Raw genomic sequence first — 22,481 nt, 5'->3', positions numbered from 1 at the left:
TCAACCACCAAAGCTCATTTGGCAGTAAAAACAGTAACATTCAGCGAACAACAAGAAATGTAAAACAATAGTTGTTTTAACAAAAAACAAAATCCAGCAGCTAATCAGTGTCTTTCCTGTTTGAAAGAAGGCAGTGGGAAGTGGACAGAAGACCTGATAGGAAAGATAAAAAGAAGAGGAAAAGGAAAATAAAAGTTTCCAGTTTGACAATCAAGCTGTCTTCTGCATCCATTTCATCCCAAGACCACCAAGCCAGTGTCGAGGCTTTTTCCTCCTTTCCTTTTCGTGAGACTGATCACAACGTTGCCAGGACACGGTCAGCAAAGGGAGGGAACAGGAACGAGGAGCTGTGTGTCCAGGGCTTGGGACCTCGGGGCTGGAATACACAACACAAACACAGGATGTGACTTCTGAGCTGCTGCAGAGGCCGGGGTACTGGGGGAGGGGAGCCCTCCTCACGTCCTGGGCCAGCGGCAGGGCCAGATCAGGGGACAGGAAGTGACCAGCAACTTCCCAGGGAGAGAGCAGAGCAGTGGGGGGCTGAGGCTCAGCCATCCCGGGATGGGAGGTTGCCCCCATTTTCCAGACCGTATGGGAGGGAAGCCTACCCTCGCTGGCAGCTCAGTGATAAAGGTGAAGACTTGTCTGCAAATAGACCGTGGGCTAGAAGGCTTGCAGGAGGGAAGCAGGGGTCTTGGCAGTGCATGCTCTTCTGCAGGGAGTCCTGTGTGTGCAAATGTCCTAACGAGAGTCTCTGAGTCCATCTTGACCGGCACCTTAAGGACAGCCAGACCTTCGTCTCCTTGCGAGACGAAGTGATCTTGAAGCGGAAGGTCACAAGCCACACGAGATGCCGGCTCTGTTGCCTTTGGGCCCCTCCCAGAACCCTGACTCTAGTGCAACCAAAGCAGTGCTTTGACTGGTTCTCATGGGGCGGGGCATGCCAGGTAACGCCAGGTATGTGTCCTGCGCTCCGTATCCCTCCACTGGTAGAGGTTTGGGTTTGGGGAGGTTTTTTTTTTTTTTTAAACAAAGAGAGATGTATCTAAATTAAGAGCTGCACTATTCACAATAGCCCAGACATGGAAGCAACCTAAGTGTCCTTCGACAGAGGAATGGATAAGGAAGATGTGGTACATGTGTACAATAGAATATTACACAGCCATAAAAAAGAATGAAATAATGTCATTTGCAGCAACTTGGAGGGACCTAGAGATGATCATACTAAGTGAAGTCAGTCAGAGAAAGACAAATGTCATATGATATCACTTATATGTGGAATCTAAAATATGATACAAATGAACTTATTTATAAAACAGAAACAGACCCACAGACATAGAAATCAAACTTATAGTTACCAAAGGAGAAAGGAGGTGAGGGATAAATTAGGAGATTGGTATTAGCAGATACAAACTACTATATATAAAATAAGCAAGGTCCTACTGTATAGCACAGGGAACTATATTCAATAACCTGTAATAAACCATAATGGAAAAGACTGATAAAGAATATATATATATATATAGTAAATCAACTATACTTCAATTTAAAAAATAAAATAAATTAAGGGCTGCCAATGGAGACTTCTCCTTCCCCGGCTCTTACGGGAATTGCTCTTGAAAAAGACTCAGAATGGATTTACTTATTGAGTACCTATGCATGTGAAACACCATGCCAAGCATCATGAGAAGGATACAGAAATGAAGATGATTTTGGTGATGCTTGTAATCTGGTAAAGGAGACAAACATATACATAAATCACCAGCATCAGGCAGACAACAGTCACACAAGACCATGAAAGATAAAAAGGGACTTTTTCCTCCTGGGAGGATGGAGCACGTTGGCACGGACTTGGCAGTCAGAGGAGTGCAGGGCAGTAGCTGTGGGAGAGGCTTTCCATCAGGACCCAAGCTGGGAGGAGGGGAACAGTAGGAAACTGACTACTCGGGTGTGGTTAGAGTTGGCCTAGGATGGAGGGTGTGGTAGGAGGGGGGAGAGAGAGAGTAGCGTCCGGTAACAGGCTGAGGTTTGGACTCAGTTCTCTGTGAAAGAGGGAGCAGCGATTTTTTTTTTTTTTTTTTTTTTGGTTATAGAAGAATTATTTTATTCAGTGATATTCAAGACGTGATTAGGTCATGGCCTTATATTCACATTTTCAAGTTGGAAATAATTCAGAAATAATGATTAACATTTGGAAATTAGCTATTAGTTATGGATTCAGAGGAAAAAAGAGCTTTTGCTGAGTGAGTCATAAAGGATGCTAATCACGTTAAAAACAAATTTAGTAAATAGTATCAGTCAACCATGCAAATAGATGAAAAGTATTTACCAGCCCACGAAACGTTTTACCAGCCCTTCTGCTTTTGTGACATCCCAAATGTAGCGAATGTTTTTTAAAATGGGAGCAAGGCTGTCTGGATGTAGTCGGCACAGAGCAGGGAGGCCCACCGGGAGCCATTGCGAGAGTCCGGGGGGGGGGGGGGCTTGAGCCGTGGGGAGGGGATCCTCGGGGTCCTAGTTACCCCACGTCCTTCTCAGCAGAGCCTCAGGGAGCCAAGCGTGTCCAGGTGGAGATACAGCGGCTCCGTCCATACCGAGCGGAACACTGGCCGCAGTGCATCCAAGGACACACGTGGGTGGTCCTGTGTTATATGTTTCTCTGGATTTGTGCTACAACCTGGGGTCTGCAGTCACAACCCTTTCTTCTAGATGCTTTAGTGAAGGGGGAGAGAAAGACCAGAGAATAAGCCAGACCCATGTTTGTGGGTGGCAGGGAGCCAGCAACACTGCAAGCCCAGTTGAATGGGAATGCAGGCTGAGCGTTTTAGATTTGACAAATGTTTATTATGTGCTGTGCTGGCAACGTGCTGTGCCTCCACCCCCAGATCTGCTCTGTTACATACCCAGGGGGCTCCCTTGTTCTCTGCTCTGGAGTTGGGCTTGACCTGCTTCGAAGGAGTCGGATTTCAAACACCTGCTCACACGCTGTACCAAGTGTCATCACTTACTGTCTCTGGGAACAATGAATTCTTGTCAGTGTGCCAGCTGCTTCCTGCCAGGACCCTGACAAAGGTACTATGCATCCTCTGTACCTACTATTAATCCTCACAGCCCTGGGAGGCAGTCTTTCCATTTCGTAGATAAGGAAAGTGAGGCCCAGGAGAGGCTACCGGACCAGACCTGGCCTGGGGGCCGCCAGGAGCAGCGCCGTCTAGACGCACAGAAGACAGGGTGGCTCTGGCGCCACCCGCCCCCTCCCCCCGGGCGACTGGGGAGACTCCTCCTTGGGAGGCGTGAAATGGGAAGGTCCTGGTGACCTTGGCCATGGCAGGGAGGACAGCTTCCTCGGACCTACAGCCAAGCTTGCCTGAGTGAAAAATAAACTTCTACGCGTCTGCCGAGAGATGGGTTAGCTCAGGACCCATCCTGAGCAACACGCTTCTCTAAGTCACTTAACCAGTGAACGGCAGGACCAGGTTACAGGCAGGATACGGACAGGATGCAGGAACTAATTAGGAGGAAGAAAAAACCCCACACGGTGCTCCGTCAGTTGAAACCAGGGCCCGGGGCATTTTCTCTTGCTCACTTTTTCCACAGCTGTTCTGCTGTTATTAACATCACTACCCATAACATTAGGAACTTAAGTTTCTCGAGTGCTTCACGCTTGCCAAGAAATGTGTTGAAGGCTTTACCTTATCTCATCTGGTCCTCCGCTGAGATGTGCACTGTTATTGTCTATGTTTCTCATTTCAGGGAGCTGAGCTCAGAGAGGTTAAGTAATTTTCCAAGTTCACATGGGTGGTAAGCGTCAGCACTGGGGTTTTAACTCAGAGTGTGTGACATTACTTTCTACTGCTTCCCAAGACCAAGGCCAGTGCCAACAAGGAAAGGAGGTGTGAAAATGCAAACACACACAGACACACATCGAACCACTTAGGATGGAAGGGAGCAGATCCAAAGAACCCTGAATGTTGAAAACATTCCCCCAAGGTCCTGCCACAGTATCTGAGCATGTGCTCGCACCAGCCAAGATGAAGACGTTTTCCATCAGTGGTTTTGAGCTGCTCTGAAGAACCCCATTGCTGCTTCTACGCTTGACACAGTTTCTGTTCTGCAAGGCCAATGGGTCAGGTTTGAGGAACTAGCTTGTTTTAGCTTGCTCACTACGGTAGCCATCTAAGCCCAGGCAACCACAGGGTCTTAGTCCTGGTGGGACAATCACGCCCCAGCAATTGCAAGTGCCACCGTGCAAACCATTCTTCCGGGAGACAATTAAATTTAGCTACGAGTGGGCCTGACCTGGTTAGCATCCAGTATCCAGGGACCCATCACACACACATGTGACATTAACCACATCACCCAACACACCTCATCCTCTTACTTGGCAATATCATTTTTCCTCTACGATCCTGTTTATTTCTTTATCTGTCTTCCATTTGGCCCATATAATTACCCTGTGCTAGCAAGGAATTCATGTTAGCAGAGCAAGGATATATCCTTTTTTAAATGAAATTATATAAGATTAAGTTCCCTAGGGACTTCCAAAGTGAAGGAGTAGGTCTGGAGATGGTGATGTGATCAAAGGCATTCAGTTCCCACCTCCCCATTTCTAATGATATGGCAGAGGGAATCCAAACATAGGGAAGACCCTTCACTGGCACTGCAGACTCGTTAAGGATGACATTCACACATCAGAAGTACTGAGTTTCTGCTGGCTGTTAAATAGTTGATTTAATTGAAAGAAGGGCTAACCTGCCTCTCAGCCCTTAACTAAAAGAACAGATTTGGGAAGTAAATGGGAAAGATCTTGACCTCCGAAAGAATCTGCATTGTAGTCCTTGAGTCTGGAGGCCCTGAGTGCTGAGTTTTACCAGTGATTGTACCATGTTTGTACTTCTAGAGGCGCTCCCGGCAGGAACCTTCTAGGAGTCCTTTTCTCGCTTTCTACCTGATGGCAGTGGGAACAGCTATGCTGGGCAAAGAAAAGGACTGCCCCGACGGTGGGTTAGAGCTTCCTGATGACAGCAGAGTCAGGCTCAAGCGTACCTCACTTGGAAGAGGAACTGTGGGACACAGATTCAAAACACCCTTTTTTGGCTTCTTTCCAATCCCCCCAGCTCACTAAATCCTTGACCTGGAAGAATAAAATCACAATAAGTTTAAGCTCTTCCTAGCTCCCTTTATCTGGGTCTAATGGACATATTTCAGTTGATTAAGAGGTAATTTGAAATGAATACTTTTCTTTATTTCTTTCTCACTATGATTTGACTAATTTGATTAATTCATATTTGTCAGACTGATTCTAAGAGAACCAAAAGCTTCTTTTTCTCAGTACATAATTATAAATGTGCAATTTTGTTTTACAATACACAGAAAATCACTGGTGAAAAAATAATTAATACAAATTCACTCTATAGCATGTATTTTTACCTGAAACTTTTAGTGTCTTCAGTATAAAAGTTAAGCATTAAAAACTGAGATAAACAGATAGTGGACCTATACGATTTACCCTTGTGTATTTAGATGTGTGTGGAATCCCTGTATCTGTTAGTGAAGGTTATTTATAATATCGCTGCACATGGGCCTCGACCCCAGCCTCCCATCACTTAACTCTGCCACCTGCGTGCATCTATCCACATGGCTACCTTTTAATAAGAATATTTTTATATTATGTAAATTCTTAATCAGCCTGTCCTGTTTAGATTGTGTATGTCATTATATCTGACATTCTTATAACTGCTATGTGATCAATCAGATTCCTGTAAGAAATATTGCTTTTTAAGAAGAACAAAGATACCATGCTGGGAGGGGTGACTTATAGTCCACATTAGTGGTGGTCACTTTAGTTATAGGATTTTAAAAGAAGTACATTTTAAAAAAATTTACTTGATTCAGGTTTAGTTGATTTATAATGTTGTGTTAGTTTCTGCTGTACAGCAAAGTGATTCAGTTATGCATATGTATACATTCTTTTTCGTATTCTTCTCCATTATGGTTTATCTCAGGATATTGAATATAGTTCCCTGTGCTATACAGGAGGACCTTGTTGTTTATCCATTCTCTATATGTAATAGTTCGCATCTGCTAATCCCAAACTCCCACTCCATACCTCCCCCTCTCCCACCCTTGGCAACCACAAGTCTGTTTTCTATGTCAAAACAAGTACATTCTCAACAAACTAAGGTAGTAAGGACACAACTAAACACTGTCAAAAAAAAAAAAAAAAGATTCGCAGGGCTGGTGTTTTAATCAAATTCCTCCTTGGTGTGTTAACACCGATGTAAGCTAGTTCTTTTCTAAGCAGGAAAGTCTGGGTGTGCCTTTTTTTTTTTAATAAGGTTGGAAAACTGAATTATGTCGTCTTCTTAGGTTTCCTCTTACTCGATCCAGTCTTTGTAAAAAATGGGAGGCAGCCGTCAGAAGGAAAAACTTGAAGCCCACCAAGTACAGCAGCATTTGCTCAGAACACTTTACTCCGGACTGCTTTAAGAGGGAGTGCAACAGCAAGTTACTGAAAGAGGACGCTGTCCCCACAATATTTCTTTGTACTGAACCATGTGACAAGGTAATAAGTGTTTTAAAATACTGGGTGGTTTTCTGTTTATAAAATTAATGTGTTCACTGTGGAAAATTTGGAAAATCCAGAGTAGTGTTAAGAGAATAAATGTTGCCTGGAACCCATCACTTGTAAATAACCACTGTTCACAGTGAAATACTTTTTAAAAATACAAAGTGCAGTTTATTAAAGTTAAATATCCTCACGCTAAGAAACTCAATCTAGCTTCATAACTTACTTTGAGATCACTCTGTAGTCCTACTTACATGTTGATAAGTTTTGATTTTTCTTTGTCAGTGATAGTTCAGTTTCAAAGTATTTTTCCCCTCAGTTTTAAGTGCTTAGTATTTAATTAAATCTTAATAATCATTCTGTGTTTCTTGCACCCCATTTCTACTTCAGAAAGAAAAGTACAATTAAAACTTGAACTGTTTTCTCATTTTAGAATGTTTCTATACCGAGGAGACAGAAATGAGTCTAGTATTCTTAAATTCCACAGATGAGGTCTTGTGAACTGTTTCGTCATGAAACTGAAACGTGCTCTGCATCTTTGTTTTAGAAGGAAGATCTTCCGGAGCCCCAAGAACAGCTTCCCCGACCTCCTTCAACACCCCCCCGTTTCCCAGGTCGATGCTGCTATCGGGTTACTCATGCCTCCTCTTCAGACCCCTGATAACCTCTCTGTGTTCTGTGACCACAGCTACACTGTGGAGGACACCATGCACCAGAGGAAGAGGATTCACCAGCTTGAACAGCAAGTAGAGAAGCTCAGAAAGCAGCTCCAGACCGCACAGCAGCGGTGCAGAAGACAGGAGCGGCAGCTGGAGAAACTGAAGGAGGTCGTGCACTTCCAGAAGGAGAAAGACGACGTCTCCGAGAGGGGTTATGTGATTCTACCAAATGACTATTTTGAAATAGTTGATGTCCCGGCATGAAGAGTGAAATCTGTGTTGGTGTTCAATGGGGCAATACCACCTACCCTCTTCTAGCCTGTAGAGGAGTTTCATTTGAAAAAAATTACGCTTGGTCACTTGTATAAAAACAATTCAGAATATTTTTTTAAAAGAATAAATTAGATATATACTGTAAAATTGTAAATGTTTTGTTTGTAATTTCAGGGTTTTTACATTTTAACAAAATATTTTTAAAGTTATAAACTAGGTTCATTGTAAGTTGGTTTCAAGATTGGGGATTTTTCATTGTTGCTTTTGTTGTGGTCATCCATGTACAATGCTTGGTGTCAGTCTATTTATCTCTTGTAAAAATAAAATACAGTGTGTGTGTGTGAAAAAAAAAAAAAGATTGGGTATTTTTGTTTCTTAATTTGAGTGTTTATAGAAATGATATGAAAATAAAAAATAAAGAGAATGATAACAGTGCAGTAAGGATGATTTAAGTTTAAAGTTTAAAATTTTAAATAAACAGTTTATTGAGAGAACTTAGTCATATTTTAAATCAGAAGCATGGGGCAATAATTTCTCAGAATATATATATATATATATTCTTATTCGCATATTCTTATTTGTAAAGTCAGCAGATTCATTTATCTTTCTTAATCACTTGTCAAAGATAAACTGACAAGTCAATACTTTAAAAAACAAAAGATTGGTTGTCTTTAGAGCAGAAAATGAGTCATTCCATACCTAATCAAAATGGTTAAAAGACTTTAAAGAATGGATTTTTAAAAAGTGGACCCTTCTTTTCCCCCCACTGTCTGGCATTATAGAATTAGAAGTGTGTCTCCACTGGAAGATACACTCTCCAGTAAGCAAAGTAGGCATTGTTATCAGTGAGGTAATGACCAATGACCAATGGGGGCTGATCCGTGGCTTGCCTTTTTCTTTCACTGCCCCGAGCTAAGGGACATCCAGTCCCCAACTTAGGTGTACCTGCATCCAGATCTCTGCCAGATGTGTTGTGTGGGTAGAGTTTGACTTGTTCCATAAGGTGGAAATCTTGCACTTGACTAATTGATTTTGGTCAAGCCTTCACATAAAAAACGATTTCTTCACTTTTACCACAAGTTAGAAATTACATCCCATTTACCTTAAGGAGTGATTTGCATTCAAAAGCATCCTAATAGGTAATGTTTATTTTACTTAATGCCGAGACTCAAATACTGAGGTTTCTGTTCAAACTGTGAGTTGTGTTCTGACTTTGTGAGAAAGTTTACATATATTTGAAATGAAAACCGTTCTGGGTAAACAAGTACTGCTGTAGGAATTACCTACTGAGATTTAGAGTAACTGCTCCAACTGTAATTATTTCTTATTTCAAAGTGCTGCACAGACCTTTGAAGGCTGTATTAAAGATACGCAGCGGTGATGTCCAAGAGTGTCTTTTGAAGACCTGATTTTCAGTGTAATTCACTGCCATGCCAGTACTTTGATTCATGGAGATTCGACTTTTTATGAACCAGTATTTCAAAAATAGAAAATTATGATTACTTGAAATTATATCATCTGATAACACTTAGAACTAACTCTAAGGAATCAGAATTTTTTTCTAGTTATTCGTGAGTCTCATCACTGTTTTTAGAAGCCACAAAATCTGTAAGTAGTTTGTTTTTACATTTCATCTCTCTAGCGATTCCTGGAGAATATGTGGGTAAATATTTTGCAAAGTATATATCTTAAATCTAAATTGTCATCTACGTAAAAAAAAATCTGTGTGTGTGTGTGTCCATGTCCTCAGAACCAAGAATCCAACATTGGACTGTAAAAGTGATCATCATAATTACTTAGTGTCTTAGCGTTATGATTTAACCTGAAGCTACTTTTTTTTCATGAGACATAAATCCCTATTTGGAGAGAACTGAGCAAGCAGCATGTATACCAACTGTTTGCATTTAAATCATTTATGTTTAACACAGGGAGTTTGAGGTACAGGCGCTTATTTCTGAATTTGAAAGGAACATTTGTTGAAGTGTTTTAAAAATTCATTTTGTTAAAATTCATTTTGTCTATTGTATTGTTTATGACATTGCCAAGAGAAGGAGAACATTTAGGCTAAAATAGGTCCTCTTCAATCATAGTGAAACTTAGTCTGAAACAGCAAGGACAAGGTCTCAGTCTGGAACAAGTGGGGAAGAGACCCTTGTGAGTTTCACCATAGTATGAAAGATGACATTTATTTTAAGCACCGATAGTGACATCCTAAAGTTTCCATCTATGAATGATATAATTTGGCAATAATAGAAGAAATAACTTTCTTAATAGAACTGCTAGGAAAACTGTAGAATTTTAGAATTAGAATGGACCTAGAAATCACTGAACACTTGCCTAACCTCCAAACCCTGCAGAATCCCTTTGTGAAATACTCCTGACAACTGGACATCTGTTCTCTGTATGCCATTTACATTTAAGCAATTCTGTTTAGATTCTTTAAAATGGGTTTCTGGAATAGAGTAGAATTTGTTGACACTTTTTAAAATACTTGTTTATAATGCAACTATAAACTTCGCTTTAAACTACTGCATAGTTTGAACTATCAAATTCCAAATTAAAGAAGTTTCAAAATTTTGTAAAATCTAAATGTTTATTAGTTGTGTACCTGTTATGTGTACTAAAAATAATTCTGTCATTACAGTAAAGAAACATTGGTGTCTAAAGTTATTAGCAAAAATTTTTGCTTGGAAATTCAAATACATGAGGAGATTTTTTCTTTTAACTATAATTTGTGTAATCCCTTTCTTAGAAGTGTAACCATAATGGTGAAGGCAGTTGAAAGTTTCACGTGATACGTTTTTTTTTTTTTAGATTGAAGTAATATTCTCTGATCATCTTTAGTTATTTAAAAAATTATGCACACATACACATACCCACAACCTACGGCTTTTATAAAGTCAGTCATAAGTGACATAATATATCTAAAAGTCCATGTGATCTATAAAAGAAAACTCCAGCTGTTTTCCAGAATTTTAAAAAGATAGCCAACTATGAATAGCATTTAAAGGAAAAAGAGAACAGATTTGCTTGTTCGGTTATTACTCTTCCTGATATTGGGGACCCTGTGAATTGGATAAGCAGTGAGTGAAGAACATTGCTCTTGGCTGATGGTAACCGGTGTTTCTGGACATGACGGTTTTATATAGTTGTGTATTAAAATGCAATCCTTGATGTGAAAGAAAAATATCCAAGCAAACAGTGATTTACACACAAGCAAAAAAGCAATTATAAGTTTAGCCTTAAAATAACAATAGTTTGCTTGAAGTAATATTCTCTTACAATTCCATGTCTGGATACATTTTTTTTTTTACCTTGGATGTGGTTTTACTGAGATATTTTTCTGAATGATACATATTTTTTTTAACTCTCAAAATCTTCAGAATTTTTATTCATTTCTAAATTCATAGTTTGGGTTTAGAGATTATAAAAGTTTCATTTTTTAAACGTCATAAGGGATATGAATAAACTTTCATTGTTTTAAACTGGTGAGACAAACTGTACAGTATTAACAATAAGTAGGTAAACAACTTCTGGAATGGCTGCATGAGAAGCTCTGAACTCCTCCACACCATAGCTACCGTAAGTGGTGAAAAAAAAAAGAAAAACATTTAAAATCTGTGCATGTTGTCCTAAGGGCATACAGCAGATGAACATTCAGGAACATCTAAATCTCATAAGAAAGTTGAGACTGTGTGGCATATATGTTTCTTCTCCTCCCAGTTCCCAATCATGGGCTATAGTATGTATCTCCCAGGGAGGGGAGGCTGCCAATATTTCTCAGGCCTCCCACCTTTGTGTTGCAAAGGCTAAACTCCAGGCAAGTGCAGCCAAGAGGTCAGGACTCCCTTCCTCCACTCAGCTCCCACTATAGGATGGAGGCTCTACCTCAGGTGCAGCAGGCCAAGAATACTGGGACCCTGATCACCTTCTCCCTAATATGCTCAAAGGGTGAAGTTTCCATGCCAGCAGAGGCAAGTCAAGGGGACCAGAGGCTACAGTACAAACAGCTCTGCTCATAATGCAGGCATATCAGTGCTAGAGAAGCAGACTGTGGGCCCCACTGCCAGCTCCAGAAGGTGTCTGAGGTTTTTTTCTCGGCGCTGCGGCAGGCTATAAGGACAGAGAACTCTGAAGCTCTCCCCAAAGGAAATTATTTTATTTGCAAGTGTGTAGGGGAAGTTCACGCCTAAGGCGCTCTCAAGAACAATGGAGAACCCAGGTGGGTAGCAATTAAGAGGAGGCTGGTAGCTCCACAAGAGCAACAAGTTAATTGTACAAGAGAGAACAAGCTAACTTACCAGAGAGAACCAGGGAAAGAGGCAGGTAAGAAAAGAAAGAAAGATCTGTTAAAACCCATCACCCCAAGTGACCGTGTGCATGCCCAAGACTGCATCTTCGAAGGAATGAAACCAGAGACATCACACTGAAGGGAAAATAAACCTCACTAAATTAGTCCAGCCAAGTGATTAATTCAAAAAGAAAACAATCACAGCAAGCCGGAGGTGGGGGTGGAGAGTAACTGGAATCAGTGTTCAGAAATCCCACAATATATAAAATGCCCAGTTTTTAACAAAATGTTATGAGACATGCAAAGAAACCGGAAAACATAACTCATACACAGGAGACAGAGTAGGCGATAGAAACTGTCTGTGAGAGAACCCAGACGTCAGAATTAACAGACAAAGACTTCAAAACAGCCATTGCAAATCTGTTCAAGGAACCAATGGAAACCATGCTTAAAGAAGTAACGGAAGATATAATGACAATATCTCATCGAAAAGAAAATATCGATAAGGAGATACAAATAAAAAGGAACCAAATGGATATTCTGGAATTGTAAAGTACAATAACCAAAATGAAAAATTCACTAGAGAAACTTGATAGTGGTTTGAACTGGCAGAAGAAACTTAGTGAACTTGAAGGTAAGTAGAGATCATGCAAGCTGAATAATGAGAAAAAAGAATGAAGAAAAATGAATAAAGCATCAGAGAAACATAGTATACCATTAGACACGCCAATATATACATAATGGGAGTCCCAGAAGAAGAAGAAGAGGAGAGAGAGAAGCTGAGGAGGGAGGGAAGGAGTGGGGAAGGGAGGGAGAGAAAGAGACAGAGAGAGGAACAGAAAAAAATATTTGAAGAAATAATGGCTGAAAACTTCCCAAATTTGAGGAAAAACACTAATCTACACACACAGGAAGCTCAACAAATACCAAATAGGATAAACACAGAGATCCACACCCACACATATCATAGTAAAAATGATCAAAAGCAAAGATAAAGAGAAAAATTAGAAAGCAGCAAGAGAAAAGTGACTATTTATATACACAGGAACACCAATACAATTAACAGCTAAATTCTCATTAGAAAAAATAAAGGCCAGGAGGCAGTGGGATGACAAAGTGCTGAAGAAAAAACCTGTTAACCAAGAATGTAATTATGTAACTACGTAATGTTACAAAACTATCTTTCAAAAATGAAAGTGGAGAAAGAGGTTTCTGGAAAGATGGTAGAGTAGGAAGCACCAAGAATCTGTCTCCCAACCAAAGCAACAATAGTACCGGCAGAGTCTATCTGATATAAGTAGTTGGAACTCTGGAATCTATGAAAGGCTTGTAACTTCCAGGGGAAGGCTTGGATGGTAAACAGTGGTTAACTTTGGTCAATTTCAGCTCTTAGCGTAGTGACAACTACCCATCTCACACCTCCAGCCCATGCAGGCAGTGGAGGAGTTGCAGGAGACCTTGCACACAGCTTGTGAGAGCCATGGCGGGCAATCAGGTCCTTCCCTCCAATATCAGAAGTCTGTGTTCTGTTTGCTGATTGCTCCTTCTGACCACACAGGTACAGACACAGAGGTGGGCAGCCATCGGCGCACGCCCCTCACCACTGCAAGCTGCTCCGCCTCTGGCTAGAGTGACTTCAAAGGATTTAAAGAACTGGCGCCTTCTCCTCCCCACTTCATTTTTTTCTCCCGTCTTCAGAACCAGGCATTAAAGACTAGGGCACTCAAAAGCAACTGCACATACAAGGAAAGCAGAAAGTCACCATGTGTACCCAGGGAAAGGCTCAGGCTCAGGAAAGGCCTGAGATGATCTTAAGTTTACACTTCATGTTGATCCTTGGCAGATCCTTAGGAGACAGCCTAAAACAATAAAAATATAACAAACAAACAAACCAAAAAACAAAACCCGGAAAACCCCAAACCCAGAAAAAAAACCAGTAAACCCTGAGGAGGAGGTAGAATCTGGTTACCACATCATTAGATCCAAACGTCCAGTTTTCAACAAAAAAATCATAAAGCATTCCAAAAAATAGGCAAGTATGACCCAATCAAAGGAAAAAGTAAACCTACGGAACTGTCCCTGAGAAAGACAAGAAAGCAAACCTACTAGACAAAGACTTTACAACTGTCTTAAAGATGCTCAAGAACTAGAAAGGAAGATATGGAGAAAGTCAAGAAAACTATGTATGAGCAAAATGGAAATATCAATAGGTAGAAAACCTTTAAAGAAACCAGAAATAAACTCTGTAGCTGAAAAGTACAATAAGAGAAATGAAAAATTCACTAGAGGGGTTCAAAGGCAGATTTAAGCAGGCAAAAGAAAGATTCAGCAAACATGAAGCTAGGACAATTGAAATGATCAAATCTGAAGAAGAGAAAGAAAAATGATTAAAGAAAAGTGAACAGGGCCTAAGAGACCTTTGAAACAACAATTAATAGAACAGCATATGCATGGTGGGAGCCCCAGAAGGAGACAAGAGAGAAATAAGACATGAGACATGTAGAAAAAAAAAAGCAAAATGCTAGACACAAATCCAGCTATATCAATAATAGCATTTAATGTGAATGGATTAAACAATCCAATCAAAAGGCAGAGATTGTCAGAGTGGATAAGAAAAATAAGCTCCAGCTATATGCTGTCTATAGGAGACACACTTTACATTAAATATAAAAAAGGTTGAAAATAAAAGGATAGAAATGACATACCAGGCAAAGAGTAACCAAAACAGAGCTGAAGTGGCATTGCTGACATCAGACAAAATAGACTTTAAAAGAAAAAAAAAAATTACTGAATATAGAGGAATACTTCGTAATGATAAAAGGGTCAATCCATCAGGAAGATATAACCATTATAAACATATATGCATCTAACAACAGAGCCCCAAAATACATGAAGTTAAAAGTAATAGAAATTAAGGAGAAATATCAATTCAATGTTAATAATTGAAGACTTTAATATCCTACCTTCAATAATTAATAGAACTAAGTAGAAAGATCAACAAGAGTATGGAAGACTTTAACAAAAATATAAACTAACTAGACCTAGAAGACATCTATAAAACACTGTACCCAACTACAGTAGAATACATATTCTTTTAAAATCACATAGACCATTTCCAGGATAGATCATATGCTGGGCCTTTAAAAAGTCTAAAGAAATTTTAAAGTATTCAAATTGTACGGTGTGTATTCTCTGATCACAGTGGAATTAAATCAGAAATCAATAATGGAAATAAATTTGATAAACTCACAAGAAGGTGAAAAGTATGAGACACTCTTAAACAACCAATGGATCAAAGGAGAAATCACCAGATAAATTAGAGAATACTTTGAGATAGATAAAAATGAACACACAAAATACCAAAACTTATGGGATGCAGTTAAAACAGTGCTTAGAGGGAAATTTATAGTCTGTATTTTAAAAAAGAAGAAAGAGCTCAAATCAGTAACCTAACTTTAAGACACTGGGAAAACAAAAGAGCAAAATGAACCTAAAGCATGCAGAAAGAAGGAAATAATAAACATTACAGAGGAAATAAATGAGAGAATAGAAAAACAATAAAGAAAATCAAAGAAGCCAAAAGTTGGTTCTATGAACAAATCAACACAATGGACAAACTTTAGGAGACTGATCAACAACAATTAAAGGCCAGTTTGGCTGCCTGCTAAAGATATGAACAGGAATTTCACAGAAGTGGAAATACATTTAGCTAATAAACATATAAGGAAATGTTCAATGCCATCAGTAATTAGAAAAATGGAAACAGAAACCATAATGAGATATAATTTCATACCCATTTGATGATTAAAAATGAAGAAGTCTGACAATACCAAGAGTTGGAGAGAATATAGACCAATGTGATATTTTATATATTGCTAGTGAGAATGTAAATTGGTACACCCATTTTGGGAAACACTTTGGTATTATCTTGTAAAGTTTGATATTCAGGTGTATATAAATTAGCACATCCATTATATTTATATGCACAAGAGAAATTCTTGCACAAATGCACCAGAGACATGTACATAGAAACAGGGTCAAAGAAAAAAAGAAAAAAGGAAACAGTTCCAATTCCCATGGATAGAATAGATAAATTGTGGTTTAGTCACATGATACAACATTATACAACATTGAAAATAAATGATTTAGAGCTCATGAAATAACATGGATAAATCATTGTAGCAAAATAATGTGCAAATCTTATTTTTTTAATGAATTTTTTTAAAGTCTTTATTGAATTTGTTACAATATTGCTTCAAGATTGTGGTTATCTCTGGGAGGGGAGAAGGCTAAAGAATAGGACAAGATAAGAGCCTTTAACTAGATGCAAGTTATTAGCAATATTCTAGTTCTAAGACTGAGTGGGTTAGTGTGTGTCTGCTATCGTATTAAATCAAGTTAATATACAAAATTAACACAAATTAAATAAAATGAAGAAAACAGTACCACACACAGGCCAGTAAAGATAGTGGGTTGTGAACCAAGCATTCTGATTAATGTTGTACACCCGAGGGTCCAAAAACAAAAGGAGAAAAATAACAACAAATAGCTGATTTACTAGTGGTTAATGTACATTAAAACCTTGCCAAGCAGTTCATGCCGTTTGATCCTCAGGACACCTCAATGAGTCAGAGAGGTACTATTAGTATCCTCCTGTTGTAGCTGGGACCACTGACGTAGGATTTGAACCCTGGCAGCCTGACCCCAAAACCTGCACCCTCAACCGTCATGTTACACTGCCTCCCTAAGAAGTAAAAAATTAGTCCTAACTCTAGATAATAGAAGAATATGGTGAAGAAAACCAGGCCTATTAAACAGGTTACTATATTCTTTACAAAAGTGAACAATTTGAAAAATCAGGGCCTGACTAGGGTTCCAGATTCTTAAGAAAACGAAATGGTTACACATTTTGAACATGCTGAATTCCAGCCTCGCATGAGGAAGTATTTTAAATATTAGAAGCACATTGGAGATGACCTCAGGTACTTATCTGCACAAATTTCAGGACCTGTGGGAAGCTTATGAGTATTTGAGCAAAATTAAGTAACATCTATGAACCCCATCTCCAAACACTCATTATTTCTTGGTGTAATTTTCTACCAAAGCTTCTGTCAAGGCCCTTTCAGCTAAAAACTGCTAGCAAATGAATCATGCATCTGAGGACACAGAACTGGACTTTTTCTTCTATACTGTTTCCTCAGGGAGGTCTCCCAAGGTCTGCACTGCAAGTTGTAGGCCGTTGAACTTGCTTGTAATGTCTGTGGAGAACAGGCCGACAGCTATGAAAGAAGAGTGAGTTTGCCTCATTCCTAATCAAATGAACACTCACAAAACCTGGGACAAAGAATAGCCCTTCCCTCTCTTCCATGTCCCCAGATTTAGTCAACGTTTTTAGATTATTTTTAGAAAATGTCAGTGATCTTCATTCACCAATAAATATGCGTTAGAGGCTAAAACACAAGGTATATGGATGACAAAGTCAGATTTTAACATCTACACTACCTTAAAATTTTGTTTTAAGTTGTAAGTTGCTTAAATATTGGTCTCTGTTTTTTTTATCTTAATTGAAAAGAAAATTTAAAATCTTTTGAATAAATAGTACGTGCAGGTGGTACAAAATTCAAATGATACCTTTTGACATACTCTCTATACTCCCCGAGATCACTGTAAATAATTTCTTGCATATCCTATAAGAATTTCATTCATTTGCAGAGAAAAAGACATTTTTGTATCACAACTCCTTTTCTATAATCATTATTCCCAAAGAAAAGTGGTTTGTGGTTGCTTAAAAATAAAATAAATGAGGACTTCCCTGACAGTCCCGTGGTTAAGACTCCATTCTTCCACTGCAGGGGGCTCGGGTTCAATCCCTGGTCGGGGAAATAAGATCTCACATGCCATGCGGGGCAGCCAAAATAAAACAAATGAAAGTAAATTCTTAGAAAATGCAGAAATTTTACATAAGCATGGACTAGTCTGTGTGTGTGTCAGACCATGACTGAAAGAAAGAGCATCATCATGAGAAAACACTGGTTTGAGAACTAGTTTAGCAGCCATTGTGCTAGATCAAGACTCAGGAGACTGGATTCTAGTGTCAGTCTCTGAAGTCCTATGTGAAATGTGCCCTGTATTTAGAAATTCTACCTTCTGATCCTGTGTCTTCCATCTTGCTCTGTTCTTCTTAGGTAACATTAAAAAAAAAAAAAAAAAGTCTTCCTTCCATTTATAAATACAAGTACAAAATTTTACCTACCAGATTTCATGTTTCAGCTTATTAATTAAAACATCTCAGGGACGTCCCTGGTGGTCCAGTGGTTAAGACTTCGCCTTCCAGTGCAGGGGGTGTGGGTTCAACCCCTAGTCGGGGAGCTAAGATCTCACATGCCTCACAGCCAAAGAATGTGAAAACAGAAGCAATATTGTAAAAAATTCAATAAAAGACTTTAAAAATTGTCCACATCAAAAAAAAAATCTTAAAAAAATATACCAAGGAGTGACCATATAATTTTTTTTTTAAAAAAGGGACTTCCCTGGTGGTCCAGTAGCTAAGACTCTGCGCTCCCAATGCAGGGGGCCTGGGTTCCATCCCTGGACAGGGAACTAGATCCCACATGCCACAACTAAAGATCCCGCATGCCACAACGAAGACCCCACGTGCAGCAACTAAGACTCGGTGCAGCCAAATAAATAAATAAATATTTTTTAAAGATGTCTTAGTCTGAAACCACCTGATTTAAAAATGGTCAAAGGACTTGTATAGACCTTTCTCCAAAGATGATATACAAGGATCCAATAAGCACATGAGAAGGTGTGCACCATCACTAATTGTTAGGGAAATGCGAGATACCCATTAGGATGGCTATTATCAAAAAACAGAAAACAACAAGTGTTGGCAAGGATGTGGAGAAATTGCAACCCTTGTGCACTGTTGGGAATGCCAAATGGTGCAGCTGCTGTGGAAAACAGTATGATGGTTCCTCAAACAATTAAAAATACAACTACCAAATGATCCAGCAACTCCACTTCTGGGTATACAACCAAAAGAATTCACAACAGAGTCCTGAAGAGATATTTGTACACCCATGTTTATAGCAGCATTGTTCACAGTAGCCAAGAGGTGGAAGCAACCCAAGTATCCATCAATGGATGAATGGATAAACAAGATGTGGTCTCTACATACCATGGAATATTATTCAGCCTTAAAAAGGAAGGAAATTCTGACACATGCTACAACATGGATGAATCTTGACAGCATTATGTAAGTGAAATAAACCAGTCACAAAAAGACAAATACAGTATAATTTCACTAGAGTAGTCAGATTCATAGAGACAGAAAGTAGAATGGTGGTTGGCAGGGGCTGGTGGGGACAGGAGCGTGGGCGGTTGTTTAATAGGTGTAAAGTTTCAGATTTACAAGATAAAAAGAGTTCTGGTGATGGATGGGGATGGGAATGCACTTAGTACCACTGATCCGCACACTTAAAAATGGTTAAGTTGGTACATTTTATGTTATGTGTATTTTACTGCAATCACATAAAAAGTGATGTGGATTATTGAAGCCCAGGCTGGTGAAACAGGTCACACAGCTGTCATTTTATGAAGTGTCTGCTATTCCACCTAAGTCTCACCATATCCTTGTGAGATGGGTTAATATTAACGCTACAGTATCGTAGGGAACTAAGCACAGCCCAGGAACACCCTCCCACCAGCACCAGGGCCCGCTAATTCCTGGGGGTGGGGACAGCTGGCCTGGAGCACGTCTTTCCTGCACAGACTGGCAGATCCAAGGCCCACCCTACCCATCCCCTTCTCTGCTCTCATACACACTTAGAACATTTCCCCTGCCCTGAATCACCCCAGGGCCAGGAACGGGATGACTGGAGACCACCCCTGTAGCCCAAGCCACTGGAATAATTCAAGCTAGCCAGTCCTAAGTGAATACTCTGCCCTGTCTTGCCTTTCTCAAGGACACCCCAGTAAAGGCTGTGGCCTCTGCTTAACCCTGACCCTAACCCTAACCCTGCTCTTGTCTGCTGCCACCTGATCAGACCCGGGTTTCCCCCTGTTGCCCTGCATGGCATGGTGTCCCGTTCTCTTGGGAAATGTAATAAATCCTTCTTTCAGTGGTTTTGACCCTCTGTCCTGGCACTTGATCACCTTCATAAATTAAAATCCCGCAGTGGTAATTTTAGAACACAGGTCTGACAGGCTGGTCTCTGGAGGTCCCTCATTCTAAAAGGCCATTCCCTCCTCTAGGAAGTTCCCACAGTTAGGGCTTCACCTCAGTGTCCCCTTTGACCCCACCCCCCTTCTCCCACACATGTAGCTGGAGAGTAATTATGGGACTGGAGGCCTGTTGGTGCTTCCACAGTGCTGCCAGCTGTCTCAGCCCAACTGGCCACTGACCTGCAGGATGACAAAAATGCAGGAACTTTGGGCTCTGCTGCCTTCCTGCCTGTGAGCTTCCAAAGAAACACTGCAACCTCCAGGTGCTGGTGATGGGCACCTGGACTCTGGACCCTTTTGCACAAAGGAATCACAGAGGGGGTTATTAACTTACCCAAGGTCTCCCAGCAACAGGTGGTTGCACTGGGATTGGAAACCAGGTCCCAAATGTCAATTTTCCTGATTTTCACAAATCCCATCACTGCCCACACTGCCTCTTACTTTTTTTTTTTTTTTTTGTCTTATACTTTCTCTGCCCGGCATTAACCCGCTCCAAGCATGAAATGTCGCTATTGCATGAAATGTGGCTATTGCACGAAATGTCGCTATTGTGCAAAGCAGCTAAGTGACAGTTCGGGATGGTATGTAATTAAAGGCCATAATCAGTGGTTATGACAAGTCAAATGACTGGCTTTTAACAGCTTCTTGCCTTTGATGACTCTCCTCCTCCCTGGAATGGTCTCTCCTCTCCAGCACCTGGGAAATAAATGCCTCTGGTTCCAGTAGACCTGACTACACCCTCCTTGGTACTCAGGAGACCTTTTATCATAGTACCTATAATACAGTAGTGAACTTAGTTGTTACCATGACTGTCTCTCTCTGCTGGACTGCACGGTCCTTGAGAGCAAGGGTCCATTCCCTCCCCTCAGTCCACTGGTAGGTATTCAGCACACAATAGGCATTCAGTTGTGTTCTCACCACAAGGTAGAAATATTTTTTTCTTTTTCTTTTATTTTGTATCTATATAAGATGATGGGTGTTCACTAAACTTATTGTGGTCATCATTTAACGACGTATGTAAGTCAAACCATTGTGCTGTACATCTTAAACTTACGTAGTGCAGTATGTCAATTATGTCAATAAAACTGGAAGGAAAAAAAATTTTAAAAGAAAAGAAAGAATATCCAAAACAAGGAAATAAGGCAAAGAATGACTGCAAGTCCCTCCAGTGTCCTAATAGAGCGTGATCTAATAGGCCCACCAAAGACTATATAATTCTCTAAGGAACTGTAACTTTGTTTGATTTACTATTTACTACTGATTGTGAAACGGAGCAGGACCCTGTGGTCCTTCCCGCCTATGTCCTCCGCCTGCCTTTTGTCTATAGAAAAACTTTAGTCAAAGAATAAGTTTAGGGACTTCCCTGGTGGTCCAGTTGTTAAGACTCTGTGCTTCTAATGCAGGGGGCCAGTGTTCTATCTCTGGTCTGGGAGCTAGGATCCCACATGCCACACGGCCAAAAAAAAAAAAAGAATACGTTTAATCAGAGAATTGAGAAAATGCAGAAGCAAAGGAAAGTGGTCAAACATGACAAAATAACAGTAGTTTAGTCATTAAGTAAATTCAAGGACCTTTAGTTCCTCTTCAAGAGCTATACACAATATTCTGAGCTGTATCCTGTGAGCTGTTTTGTAGATACTGAAACCCCCAGCAGGTGGAAGAAGTTAACGGCACGATGACCAGGCTGTAGCCATGACATAAGCTACTCCATCTTGCAAAATTCCAAGAACTGGTCTCAAAGAAGTGGGAATAAACTGACCCTGGAACTGAAGATTAATTGTACTTAATCAAGATGACGCTGATCAAACCAGTGCAGGACCAATTTCAAGACGACTGTCAGAGTTGACTGTGCTGTTTCTACATGTAGCCCCTTCCCTCCTCCTGTACACCCCTGAAACTCCCCTTTCAAAGCTCTTGCCCTCTGATTGGCAGGAGGGGAGTTGGCCCTTGGGCATGAGTTCGCCCTCTCCCCTGGTTGCCCGCCTCCTGAAAAAAGCAAACTTTCCTTTCCACCAACCTTGCCTCTCGAGTGTTGGCTTTAGAGCGGCAAGTAGCTGGAGCCCGCTCTCGGTAACAATTAGGACGAAGACTCTTACCTGTAGGGCTGAATGAGATTTCTGTCTGGTAGAAGAGGTCACCTCGAAGCTTGCAGTTCTATTGCCTGTACAAACGTGAGCCTGTTTTGCATCCAATCCAGCCTCCGTATTCCAGCATCTGTAGTCAGTACCTATACACCAGTCTTTCACAGGCTCTGCTGGCTCCCTCGTGGAGTTAAATAAATCTTTGACATATGCTCACTTTCTATTTGTATGATAAGTCATGCTTTTAATTTAAAAAAAATTATACTTTGACAATTTGGAGGCCCCACCAGGATGTCCACGTGGACTCACCTGTCTGAGCCTAAACTGTGTTGCCCAAGAAATAGGCCTCATGGGCTGTTTAACCCCAGACACATCTTTTCTTG

At 40.3% G+C, this 22,481-nt stretch overlaps 1 long non-coding RNA gene across 1 annotated transcript; it reads left to right on the top strand.

Moving 5' to 3' along the window:
• The first annotated feature begins 248 nt into the window (after positions 1-248).
• Positions 249-5,193, top strand: LOC133081238 (uncharacterized). The gene is made up of 3 exons (XR_009698766.1): positions 249-316; positions 2,908-3,072; positions 4,901-5,193. It is a non-coding gene; the product is annotated as an uncharacterized LOC133081238 (long non-coding RNA).
• Positions 5,194-22,481: the final 17,288 nt, after the last annotated feature.

Source organism: Eubalaena glacialis, chromosome 20 (genome assembly GCF_028564815.1).
Source record: "Eubalaena glacialis isolate mEubGla1 chromosome 20, mEubGla1.1.hap2.+ XY, whole genome shotgun sequence".
Classification (NCBI taxonomy): domain Eukaryota; kingdom Metazoa; phylum Chordata; class Mammalia; order Artiodactyla; family Balaenidae; genus Eubalaena; species Eubalaena glacialis.
This window is presented reverse-complemented; position numbering and strand designations above follow the sequence as displayed.